Genomic DNA, 13,986 nt, shown 5'->3' on the forward strand with positions numbered 1-13,986 from the left:
AGGTAGAGCTAATTTCTAGAAATTGTAAGGAATGAAATGAAGAAGTCTTCTAGGTTAGGTTACAATACTAACTCTTGGTGAAAAGTCAAAAATACACTTACTAACCTTTAGAATGTGTAAGGAACAAGGGAACTCCCCTCAAAGCTCAAGGTACAACACAACTTTAAGGTTGACTAGTCAAATACTAGTCCTTGAGTATTAAAAATCAGGATTTTAGGAATTAATTCCTCAAATAAAACAGGATTAATTACTCAATTAATCCATGGATTGAATGTGGATTTTTGGAGTGTCACATCCTCCCCCCCCTTCAAAGAAGCTTCGTCCCCGAAGCTTGGGTACGACGAATTAGAAACAGACGGTGATATGAAACAACATTGTGAAAAGAGGTTCAAAAACGAATCCTTTTGGTCAAAACTCAAAAGGTTCCACAAGGATTTCAAACAAGAATAAAGGCATAGCAATTCAAGAATTGTCAAGAACATGTCAAAGGAGAAGGTTGAGCATTACAAACTCTATTCTCAACACCACCATCTACTTCTACCAAACACTAAAAACAAGACAACCAACACAAAACACCTCTACCACTACGAAACTAACTAAGCCACAAGGCTACAAACAAAACAGGCACAAAAGCAACAACAAGCAACCAAACAACGGCGACAACGCCTAAAGAAAAGCAACTACAAGAAATAAAGGCGAACAAGGTAACCACAACTACTAGAAAGACTCGCTCTCCGACTCCTCGGACTCTTCCTCGGCTTCTCCTTGATGACTCGAGCTGGCTTCGATCTGATCTAGCCGATGGTGCACAGCAACGAACTGCGTCCTCATGAAAGCAAAACCCTCCTCTAACATGCGGTTCTGCTGACGAAGCAAAGCAACAACACGCTCTTCGTGCGATGTGGGGTCGTGCTCCCTCTTGGTGCGAGCTTCCCTTCTTCGTTGGTTCTCTTCACTCTCCGGATCACTTTCTTCAGCTTCCACGGCTTCTGGCGCTCCCGCCTCATCTTCATGATCGACTTCATCTTCGGCTTTTTCGTCACCTCCCAAGCTCTGAACAGCGAGGCTCAACTTCCCGGCATGGATACCAAGCTCAGCTGCTAACTCCGCCCGTTCATCAGGTGCTTTCCTTGCCACTTCTTCAAGCGTGATATACTCACCATCATCCAACTGAAACAGGTTACAACTCCGAAGGTTGGTGGCATCCAACACCAGCTTCCCCACAGCTTTAGGAAGACAACCATCCACACTGACGCCCTTCCTAACCAAGATCCAGCTCAACACCATTTCATAAGGCAAACTCTTCCGATTGTGATCCCGGCAAAACACCATGTGTTGCAACATCAAAGCAGGCAAGTTGAACTTAACCATATTCTTCAGACAGAAAGCAAAAGTGCACTCCAGCTTACCCAACAACTTGCTCTTGTTATTGTTTGGCAACAGACAGTCTGATACCAACATCACCAAGATCCTTTGCTCCGCAGACAACCACTTCTTCTCCGGCCTAGAGGCTTGAGTGAAACCACTCGTACGGCCTAACAAGTAGCTCAAGTAGTCACGGTACCCCATGATATCCGTACTAATCCAAGAATGACCACTGTACTGAGACAAACTCAACAACTGAGCCAACCTCTTCTCAGAAAACACAACCTTTACACCTCTCACCTTAGAGGTGATTTCAAGCCTTTCACCCTCCTTCGTCACAAACATGTGTCGGTAAAACTCTTTCACCAAACTCGGGTATGTCTCGGCCCTTATGGCGAGAAACCCATCCAACAAACCTTGATGCCTAAGCATATCCAACAAGGAACTAGAAAAAGATTCCGGATCAAAGGCTTTACCTTCAAGAACAAGGTAGTGGGTATCCACCCATTCCGCTTTTCTAGCCAAGTTTGACCTTCTAGGCATGGTAGGAGATGACCCAAAGCTCAACAAACAAATCCCACAACTTCTACCTCTCACTCACGCTACCTCACTCTCTCTCTCTCTCTCTCTCTCTCTCTCTCTCGCGGCTGCTCGGCGACGCAGTGGACAGCAGATCGGCGACGGCGGTGTGGCGGTAGTCCGGCGGTGGTGGGGCAACGGGTTGGTGGTGGTAGAGCCACGGGTTGGGGATGAGGCTTAGGGTGTCCACGGGTAGAGAGGAAGGAAAAGGAGAAGGAGAGAAAATTTTGGGGATTTAGGGATTTGGGAGAAATTGGGAAAAAGATGATTAAATTTGGGGATTTTGGGTAAAGTGGGAATTTATGGTTTAGAAGGAATTAAAATTGGATAGGTTCCAAGAAAGATATTTAGCTCAAGTGGTTTAGAAGTTGGGTTGAAAAGGAATAGGCTTGGGTCCAACACTCAAAGGTTACAATTAAACTTTAGGCTTGATTTTGAGAATGCACAAGAAAGAATTTTGGCAAGCATTTTGCTATTTCCAAATTTAAAGAATACTTGAAAAATTTAGGAAGTTCACAAGGAATTGTTGTAAGGACAACCAAGTGTAGGGATTGTAGAATTGGTCTAAGCACAAGATATTCCAAAGATAGATGGCTACTTCACAACAAGACTTAGATGCCAACTAAAGAAGTCACTTAGTAAGAAGAGAGTTTACACTAAACTCCAAAGAATTACTAGCAAGAAAAGCATGCCAAGGATTACCAAGCAAAAGACAACTACGAAACACAAGATAACACTCAAGGCAACAAAGAACACAACACTCTCGGGAAAGCAAGGATAGACTCGAAGACAAGGGTTACCTGTCAACTCTTCTTCCACTAAACCCTCCGACTCCGCCTGCGAACGCGCCATCACGAAGACTCTTCCAAGTGGCCTTGCTCCAACTGCTCTACGGCCCGAACCAGCTCCCGATGCTCCTCCGGCTCCCGGGGGTGGCGGTAACGCTCTCTGGCCGGCTAACTGGGGACACTCCGCGATCTTGTGGCCACGATCTCCGCAACGAAAACACCTGAACGCAAAGTCGTTGCAACCTTGACCCACATGCATCTTCCCACAACGCTGACAAAGGGACGCCTTAGCTTGGTTCCCGTGCTCCGTCATGATAGGTCCTTGAGAAGAAGATGACACATTCCTGGCCGGGAAACTCGGTCTTGACTTCTTGAAGGTAGAAGAACTTCCGCCCTCAGATCTCTTCCTAACCTGCTCAAACGAACCTCTCTGAAGCTGCGGTACGCGATACAGATCAGCGGCACACACGTAAGCGTCCTTAAGAGAACTCGGCTTACTCACAGTCAAAGCTTTTCGCGCCTCATAGTTCAGACCGGCCACGAATTTCTCGACTTTGGTGAGCTCCGTAGGCACAAGCATCCTCGCAAAACGTGCCAGCTCCAAGAACCTCTTGTGGTACTCAACCACAGACATGGACCCTTGCTGCAGGTGGAGGAACTCTTCGTACATGGCAGCGCGCACATGTTCCAAGAAATCACATATAGGTTAGCAAAATAGGTTTTAGTAGAGCATGGGTTACCTCTTGTAGACCAAAAGACTTCACTTTACACCTCAACAAGCTCCTTACAAGGCTTATATCCAAACCCACTTCAAGATCAAACTAAAAGATCATAAAGATCCTACTTTTAAGAAACAGTCAACTAAGATGGAACCAAAAACACAAGATGGACTTAGATCTTACCCTCCTAGAAGCCCAAATAGGTGAAAGGTTGAATCTTGGGAGCAAATCTTGGAATCTTGACAAGGGTCTCAACTTGGCTTGGAGAATAAGCTACACTACTTTTCTAGAGAGAAGGTGGAGCTAATTTCTAGGAATTGTAAGGAATGAAATGAAGAAGTCTTCTAGGTTAGGTTACATGGATACCTACCATATAGTTCTAGACATACGAAACATCAAGAAGACGCTCAAATAGTTCAACAAAAGAACATCGGGAAGTCAAAAGACCAAATACCGAGTCAAACGAATCACGGGGAACAAATCCCATCACAACACCAACCATGTACCCGAGGGTGGACCCACGGGTAGTGCCCCACCCGTGGTTCCGCCCGCGGGAACATCATCCCACAAGGCCATGTACCCGCGAGTAGGCCGGCGGGTGGTGCCCCGCCCGCCGTTCCGCCCGCGGGTACACACTTGTACCACAACAAATCCCTTCTGGGATTTTCTTCTCCAAACACAAATTCAAGTTCAAAACATGCCAAATCTCACCCAACACAACAAAATGACTTGAATCATGAAAAATGCCTAGCAATGGCACAAAGGAACCCTAAACACAAGCTCTAGATATGCAATATCATAAGACAAATGCATAAACCCTCACATTTCATAGCAAAGCACAAGTGGAATCCAAGAAATCACATATAGGTTAGCAAAATAGGTTTTAGTAGAGCATGGGTTACCTCTTGTAGACCAAAAGACTTCACTTTACACCTCAACAAGCTCCTTACAAGGCTTATATCCAAACCCACTTCAAGATCAAACTAAAAGATCATAAAGATCCTACTTTTAAGAAACAGTCAACTAAGATGGAACCAAAAACACAAGATGGACTTAGATCTTACCCTCCTAGAAGCCCAAATAGGTGAAAGGTTGAATCTTGGGAGCAAATCTTGGAATTTTGACAAGGGTCTCAACTTGGCTTGGAGAATAAGCTACACTACTTTTCTAGAGAGAAGGTGGAGCTAATTTCTAGGAATTGTAAGGAATGAAATGAAGAAGTCTTCTAGGTTAGGTTACAATACTAACTCTTGGTGAAAAGTCAAGAATACCCTTACTAACCTTTAGAAAGTGTAAGGAACAAGGGAACTCCCCTCAAAGCTCAAGGCACAACACAACTTTAAGGTTGACTAGTCAAATACTAGTCCTTGAGTATTAAAAATCAGGATTTTAGGAATTAATTCCTCAAATAAAATAGGATTAATTACTCAATTAATCCATGGATTGAATTTGGATTTTTGGGGTGTCACAACGATGTTGCATGATTGTTGTAATTTGGGGCAAACAAATAATACCCGGAGTATTCGGGTTGTCGAACCACAGAGAGGTGGTGTACTAATCACTAGCTACTAGGTTACTCATATGAAACTAGTCCGAACAAAACTTGAAGGTTGATTGATTGTATAAAATAACAAGCAGAATAAAATAAGTAGCAAGGTTTTGTAGACAATAGAGCAAAATAGGATTCTTTGGATCACAATGTTTAATCACCTAGTGCCAATTAACGTTTGTAATATTTGGTTTGGAATTAAGATTTGTATGGGAATGCAAAGTGGAATCGAATTACTCCCGTAATCTCTATTCCTAGTGAATTTCCACTCCCATGGCTTAAACACCCAATAAGATCAAAGATCAGCATTCAATTATTCCTAATTACTACCATCTCCCGATGAGCAATAATCTAGAATAAACATCCCCTAATAAGTTCCCATTTCCCAAGGACCAACCATTAGGTGCAATCGTGTGTGCCCTAATTTATGCCCCAACTCCTATTGGTGACACAAACATGACTGTGAAGCTAGTAATTTAGGCCTTTAACTACCAACAACAACAGATTAAAACAAGATTGCAACACAAATCATAAAACCAAACATAAATATATTAAGAAATTAACGAACTAGGCACATAGGTTCATAAACAAATTCACCCAAAAATCCCTAAGGAATTTAGCCGAGCATGGCTAAATTATACATAGCAAATATGAATAAAGGATTACAAATCACCAGAAGAGTACAAGAATTAACCAAGCGATTCTCCCAAATCTCCCTGGCTTCCTCCTTGCTTCCAAAGACGACTTGAGCCTCTTGATTTCTCTCTTTCTTGTCTACAAAGAACTCTAAAAATCTCTCGGTCTTTTTTAGGGTTGAGGAAGGAGGGATTTTATAGTGGGTACAAAGTTGAGATGAAATAGGAATCTTGTACAAAATTGGACTCAAATTATAATTCCTATATTTAAATAAGAAATTGTCGTCCCACTTAATTGGAATTTTGATGTAGCTAATTTGATTGCTTTCTTTGGGAATGGTGCCCCAATGATTAAGGAATCATTGCCTCATGATTTAATTTAATGCTTTTGTTTTGTAATGTTGCCGCCCCTTTTCTTTTGTTTTCAGCGTCTTCGCTCGACGCGTCGAGACCAGCAGGTCCCGATCACCAAACTTTCTGGAAATTTTCGACGCGTCGAGTTCTCTGGGCCCCGAACTTGTCCAAAATTGCTCCAAACTCATCCTTGAACTTCCCTTGCTCATGGAATTGACCTACAATGGTTCAAAAATACTAACAAACACCGTAAAACATTCAAAACAAGTGTGAACCATAATTAAATGATATGAGCAAGGAAAACATGTATTAAATAAGTAAAATTAAAGAACTTAATTACCGAGATGATTCAAAATAACTATAAAAACAAGCACAGATGTGATAACATCATTGCACATTCCGTGATGCCAGTTGATGGTAGCAATGTTGGAAATAATATTTCCATGGAAGTTGCAAAAACACACGATGGTGCTCCAGAGAACTTTGGTTCACGAACCGGTAGACCTGTGGCTAAAGGCACACAATTCGTGCCTATTGTGTTGCCTAACGGATCGGCTTAAAGCCACGAAGGATCCTATGATGGTGTAATGACTTCATGGTCTGAGGACTATTGTAGTGTGACCAATGTCTTCAACGATAATCAAAGGAAAGGCAAGCGGAAGCTTATCTTTCAAGAAGATTATGAGAAGAAGGAAAAATGCCACTATGAAGCGAACCGTCATCCTGGTGAAAAGGTTGAGGACAATTTCGCTATGTTTAAAACATGTGGATGGTTAGACGAGTGAGGTCACAACCGAGGTACCCCTGATGTGCGCTATGGACCACCCTTCGTGGAGTGGACGGTTGGAAAATGGAACAAGGCACACGAGTTGAAGGACTACTACGAGATAGGAATAAGGAACTTGTTTCCAATGTAGGTTTTCCTATTTATTTATTTTGAATAAATGTTGTAGTATCCTTGTGATACATTTTATTGTTGAATAAAATGAATTGTTCCATTTGTGTGTATTGAACTTTGTATATCTTAAAATACTCTTGTGTGATATTTTATTAGAACAAATTGCACTTTTGGTCCTGTGACTATTAGGGTGTTGATAATTTGAGTACGTGACTTTCAAAACTCTCAATTTAGTCCTTTAACTATTTTTTTTAGCAGATTTGGTCCTCCCGTCCAAATCACCGGCGAAATTTCGCCGGAAAAACGTGATTGGGTTCATTTTTTTTTTAGGGTAAAATGGTCATTTTACTCTCTTCTTCTTCCTTCTCCCCCTCCTTCTTCGTTCTTCTTCTTCTTTGTTGTCGACGTCGGCATGTCGTACATCATCCCACTCCGGGAACCTCGAAACTCGCTCCGAGAACATAACAGGTAGCTCACTCCGGCGTGCTCGTGAACCTCCGGCGACTCATTTCAAGAGGACAAGGATTTGTTGGTGGCGTTGTGGATGAATGTGTAGTAGGAGTCTCCGGTCATTGACGTTTTAAAAAAGGGGAAATCATAATCGACTCCGGGAACCTCGCAGGTAGCTCACTCCGGCGTCGGTCGTGAACCTCCGGTGACTCAGTTCAAGAGGACGAGGATTTGCTGGTAGCGTTGAGGAAGAATGTGCAGAATGAGTCTCCGGAGCCAAATGTGAGCTTGGGATAGGCATTTGGGTGATGAAAACATAGGCCTTCTTCAACTGCCCAGCCCTGCTGTACAGATCAACCATGCAACTATAGTGCTCCATATCTAGGTTCATGCCATATTCTCTGCTCATTCTATCGAAAATGTGTTGGGCTTCTTGGATCAGACTAGCATGGCTGCATGCGTACAGGATTGAAACGAAGATGACCCAGTCGGGTTTAGTTCCAGTGGATTCTATCTTGTGGAAAAGCTGCATCGCCTCCTCGCCATGTCCTTGCATTACCAGCCCTGTGATCAGACAAGTCCAAGAAATGACACTCTTCTTGCCTGGGATTCTCTCAAAGATTAAGCGAGCCATAGCCACGTTCTCACACCTAACATATGTATCCAGAGCGGCGGTCCCAGTGTTGGAGTGAATAAATGTGGATTTGATGAACCCCGAGAAGAAAAATGTGAGCTTGGAGAAAGATTTGTCCATGGTAGAGGCTCAACAACTGTTATTGATATTCTCTTCCATGGCTTTCGGCTTAATTAAGGCTTTCAAATTCTATTCCCAAGTTTTCTGCCTGAAACCTGAGCCGTACTATCTGCAACGTGATTTCAGTGAAAAAGAGGGGGGGGGGGGGGGGAAGGAAGAAGAAGAGAGTGAAATGTCCATTTTACCCTTAAAAAATAAATTGAACCCAATCACGTTTTTCCGGCGAAATTTCGTCGGTGATTTGGCCGGGATGACCAAATCTGCTAAAAAAAACATAGTTAAAGGACTAAATTGAGAGTTTTGAAAGTCACGTACTCTAATTATCAACACCATAATAGTCACAGGACCAAAAGTGCAATTTGTTCTATTTTATTATATAAAAGATTCAATATGGATGCGTAGTGCATCACGTAGCATTATTTGGAAAATGCTAAAATGGCTTAACGGCCGGAACGAAATGTAACAAGCGTGTTACATGTTTGAAATCCCGTAAAAGGACTTCGGTTCTAGTTCATGTAGAACGATAAGGATTTCAAAGATCAATTTGTCAAAAATTGGAATAACTATATAATCGTGAACGTCACAGCTCAAGTGTTGAATATTTTATATAATATTCTAAGAACGATTATATGAGTTTGATTCAACTAGTCGATTTTTTGGTTGATTTGATAATGTTAATTATGTTAAAATTAACTTGATAAAAAAATCCAAATTATACTAGTATGAAATATAATTTTAGACAAGTTGTTGGGACATCAAATTAAGCTTGAGCTTAACGGGAAATGCTAATTAAATTTAGCATTGTTGAAGTGCCAATTGGAAGTGCTTAACGGCACTAGATGTCCAAAATGTCAAATTAACACTATGCAAAAGGCTAATTAAATTTAGCATTGTAAAAAGTGCTATGTGATTAGCACGAAAGGAGGTATGGTTAATTGTGTAATTAACTAATAATCCTAGTACTAAGTAGCACGGTAATTATAAATTAAGCAATGAAAGGTTGTTGTGTGTTTATAATTTAAAGCAATGGAAGATTGCTTTGAGTTCAACGCTTTAAGTTGCAGCAATGATTCGTGCTTTGTGTAGCATGTTTCGTGCTTCATTCTAAGCACTGATTCGTGCTTCATTTTCGGAAGCACTGGTTCGAGTTTGTGGCCTTTCAGTCAAATCCCGAATGGATTCGTGAGGGCTAATCTGTTAGCACCTACGAGATGTGCTAACATGTAGCACATGTTTATTCTTTATAAGAATAAAAGAGAAAATCAATTTAATCGTGGATTAATGCGATTACGAACGATCGATGTAGTGAATATGAAACACCTATTGGTGATTTCGGCGCAAGCATTGGTATCGTACTCGAGCGTACGACACGGTATTTACCTCAATCGAGCGTTGTTGCCGAACATAAATATCAAGAAGTTGATAAGTTCGGTCTACCTCAAAGTATGTGAGGTGAGACGATACTTTGGACAAGTAAGTACCTTTTAAATAAGATTACCCGCATGAAATTATTACGAATTATAGGTACGTAGGAACTTTTCCTACTAATGCCTGAAATGTGGGGGTGTCTTGCCAAAGGTGTGTATTGGTTCTTAGTACACGAGTTCTATAGTTTGGATGTACATAAGAACACGATAAATTGAATCAAGAAATTCATCGTTCTCTAGAAGATGCATTTCTGTGAAGATTCAATATAGGACCAAGCACGTTGAAAGGAACTTTCGGCGTAGCTATGGTTGAAGGGTATGAAAGAGAACCCGAGCTCAAAGCTAGACGTAGCAAGAGAGCTAGGATTGAAAATCCCTTGGTCCAGATTTTCTGATGTACATGATAGAATGTGACGCGCATATTCTAACTTGTTTACTAGAAAATAAATTGGATTTCTGACATGGTTGTTAGAAAATGAGCCTCGAACATATGTAGAAGTGTTGACTTCTACAGATGGACCAACCCGAGAGAGGCTACCGAGAGTGAAGTAGATTTTATCTTAGAGAATCATACTTGGAACTGGTTGTTCTTCCTCCAGGTTGTAAAACCTCGGGATCCTAAGTGGATCACTAGTCGGAAGATAAAACCGGTTGGTTATATTGAAGTAAAATGGCCAGGCTTGTACTTTTAGATTAAATGCGACGCGAGTGCCACAATTACTTCAATATATATTCTCTTGTGTTGAGAATGAAATCCATTAGGATGATACTTGCCATAGCCGTTTAGCGAGACTTGGAAGTTCATCAAAATGGATGTCTCGCTTTCTTAGTAGACATGGAACAACCTGAGGGTCTGTGGTTCCACGATGTGAAAAGAAAGTGTGTAATTGGTGAGATCATTGTATGGTTTGAAACAATTGCCTTAGTATTTGGCATGTGAGGTTTTGATCATGCAATGATAACCAACGAGTTTAGTATAAATAAAAGTGACTAGTGGGTCTACGTATTGCATACGATAAACGGTGAAACCATTGTTTGTTTATACACGATAAACTCATCGTGGGTAGTAACGATCAAATGATCAATTCTACCAGAAACATGTTAAAATTGAGATTTGACATGAAGGATATGGGATTGGCAAATTTAATCCTCGGGATCAAAGTCGTGAGAAGATCGTGTGGTCTCGTGTTAAGCCAATCTCATTAAGTTTGATTGAATCCTTGTAAAGGATGATAATCAACTGGCTTGGACACCGTTAGATACTAACGTACAACTAGCCAATAATCATGGAGATTGTACTTCTCGTGGAGAATACATTCAGATTATTGGTAGTTTAATAGTATCAAATGGGTTGTACTAGGCCAGATATTACCTTTGCGGTTAATGAACTTGGTAGACATACAAGTAACCCTAGTGTTACGCACTAGAAGGCAATAGTGAGAGTTATGAGATACTTAAGGTATGCTCATGACTTTGGACTACACAACGTGTGATATCTAGCCGTACCTGGAAAGTATAGCACGGATATCAAAGGATGCTAAGTCCATCAAAGGCTACGTCTTTACGTAGGCCAGTGCAGTCGGTTGGATGGAAATTCTCGAAATGATTTGTGATAGCTAAGATCCGACGGGATCTAAGCTGAGAGCCTTACACTCGTGTCGCGAGCGAGTAGGCCGACTGGCTATGCTATTTTTCGAGAATGTTCCTAGTGGTAAACTCGTACCTCCAATTTGTGAGCATTGCGATAGTCAAGCCAAAATTGGTTAAGTACAGAGTTAGATGCGGAATGGTAAGTCTAGACTTATAAGTCATAGACATAATACCATTAAACAATTTCTCACAATGGGGGTTATCTCTATTGACTACGTGATGTCAAACGATAACGTAGCGGCCGCTAACTCGCTAACCCGAGGGTAAGCAAATGGTTATGGAGAAATTGGAACGAAGATTGGGTCTAAAGCCCTTGGACTAAAAGTTCTATAGTGGATACCCAACCTAGTTGGCACCTAGGTTCAATGGGACAACTAAATTATGGAATGGAGCGTGTTAGTGTGGGGGTCTCGGACTCCCTACCACTCCTCGTTAGAAACAGTGACTCCCGCACGACGCTAGCATGTTGATGCTTTAATGATTCGAATGTCGGTTGACATATGTAAGTATGCGGGATACTCGGAAAAGAATCACCTATGTGAGAGAGAAGTGAGGGTCGCTTCAAAGGAGAATTGATGGGCACAATTCTTCACAAACTCTTACAGAACCAGGACGGTGACCCACGACCAAAACGGGCACACTCATGAGAACAGAGCATGGTTGGGAGGTTCCTGTGTGAGATATGTCATCGTCTACACAAACGGTAGTCGGTTCAAAGATATAGCATTCTACCGTACAGCCAGTAGAGTAAACATATCTTCACAAGGGAATGTTCAAAGGGTATAGTGAGTCCCTACCTATCCTATGCAGGGATCGACCGTTTGAACACAGTTGTTTCCGATTTCAAAATACCCCGAAAATCAATTTTTCATTCATGTGGGGGATTGTTGGAAAAATAGCATTAAAATGACATTTTAAGTGGCTATTTTGTGGTACAATTATCAGTGGGATCCACTTCCGATTTGGGTCGGGTCAAAGTGGATTCGTGTTCTTCGTAGTGAGACGAAGAGATTGATATATTGTATGGGTGAATGAGATATTGATTCTCAAAGTAGACCCATTGAGTTGGAAAAATAAAGGGAAAAGTGAGTTTTGTCCCACATTGGTTTGGAAAGAGGATTTCACCCCCCTTTTATACAAGGGCTCTTTTGGAGCTTGTAGAATTGTATAGCATAGAGGCTCTCTCGCGCGCGGGAGTGGGGGTGCAAATCAAATTCCAACTAGAAAAGAGATCGAAAAGGCTTGATTCAAGCCTGAGCTCGTGTGCGCGGGCACGAATGTCGTCCGGAAACGGGCTAAGTTATGCCAACTTTCGGTATCATTTTCCAACACGAGTTCTCGGCCTCTAACTTTCGGTATCATTTTCCAACACGAGTTCTCGGCCTCTAACTTTCGGTATCATTTTCCAACACGAGTTCTCCGCCTCACAGGTTTCGGCCTCTGAGGCCGAGACTTGTTTCGGCCTCTGAGGCGAAACTGAGCAGCAATGTTTCGGCCTCGGGCCGAAACTTAGCCAGTCTGGGTTCGGCCTTGGGGGCCGAACCACGGCTGAATCCGTTCTCCCTCTTTTGATATATTCGTTGGATTAGACTTAAAATCTGAGGATTATTAGTTCCAATTTTGGTTAAGATATATTGGTATATCTTTTTCGTAGATATACATGTATATATAACCTTTGGGTCCGTTTTATATGTATTTGTGTATATATATATATATTTTGGATAAATATCCAATAATATTTTATATACTTGTGTGTGTATATATAAATATTATTTTTGGGATATTAAATCGATTTTGGTTCATTATCACCAACAAATTTAACCAGTCGTGGTCCTCTTAGAAAGATCATGGGTGGTTAAAATTTTATAGTTGAAGGACCATGGGTGGTAATTTGAAAGTTTAGGACTAAACGTGGCAAAAGCACTATACTCGGAGGACTCTAGATGGTATTAACTTTCAATATGATTGACTTTAAACCGTTTTTTATTTTTTTTTCCCATGGTATTAATAAAATACATGGTGTGTGTGTATATATATATATATATATATATATATATATATATATATATATATATATATATATATATATAAAACATATTTTGTATTATAACTTTAATATTTAATTACAAGATAGAGTAAAAAGAAGACAATGGACAATATAGTGAATGTAATTAATTAATGAATTCGAATGTAAGAAATCTTTGCATTGTAGAAAATAAAGACAATATAACTAATGAAATTATATCCATTTTTTATTTTTTATTTTTGTAATAAAGGCATTGTAGACATCTAATTTTAAATTAAAGAAACACATATGTATTATTTTTTGTTGTAGTTACTAATTTATTTAATTTAATAAGAGTAATAATAGAGTGGATACTTACTTTTCATCTACAACAATGAAGTCATTGATTTTTCTATTTTCATTCGTTGTTGAGACAAATTATTTTGGGATTTTGTCAATGACAATTGCAAAAAGTGTTGTCAGATAAATAATTTGAAATATATGTTTACAATATATATTGTTATAATGATATGGTAAAATTAACTTACAAATTTCTTTAGAAGTTTTCATGCATTTGATAAAATTTTGAGAATGATGTGTAAACTTGTTCAATTGGAGCCAGCGTGATGTCAACATTGTCAATTCTTTGGACAATGGTTCGATTGTTTAGAGTCAAAGTGTAGTTGTATTTCTGATCAACAAATTTGTAATTAGGTCGCGCAAGTTTAACAACGATGTAAGAACAATTGTGTCCAATAAAAAATATAATAGTAAAATATTTGTAAAGTAATGTACAATTGTACCATTATATAT

This window comes from Ipomoea nil, unplaced genomic scaffold, assembly GCF_001879475.1.
Source record: "Ipomoea nil cultivar Tokyo-kokei standard unplaced genomic scaffold, Asagao_1.1 scaffold2779, whole genome shotgun sequence".
In the NCBI taxonomy this organism is placed as follows: domain Eukaryota; kingdom Viridiplantae; phylum Streptophyta; class Magnoliopsida; order Solanales; family Convolvulaceae; genus Ipomoea; species Ipomoea nil.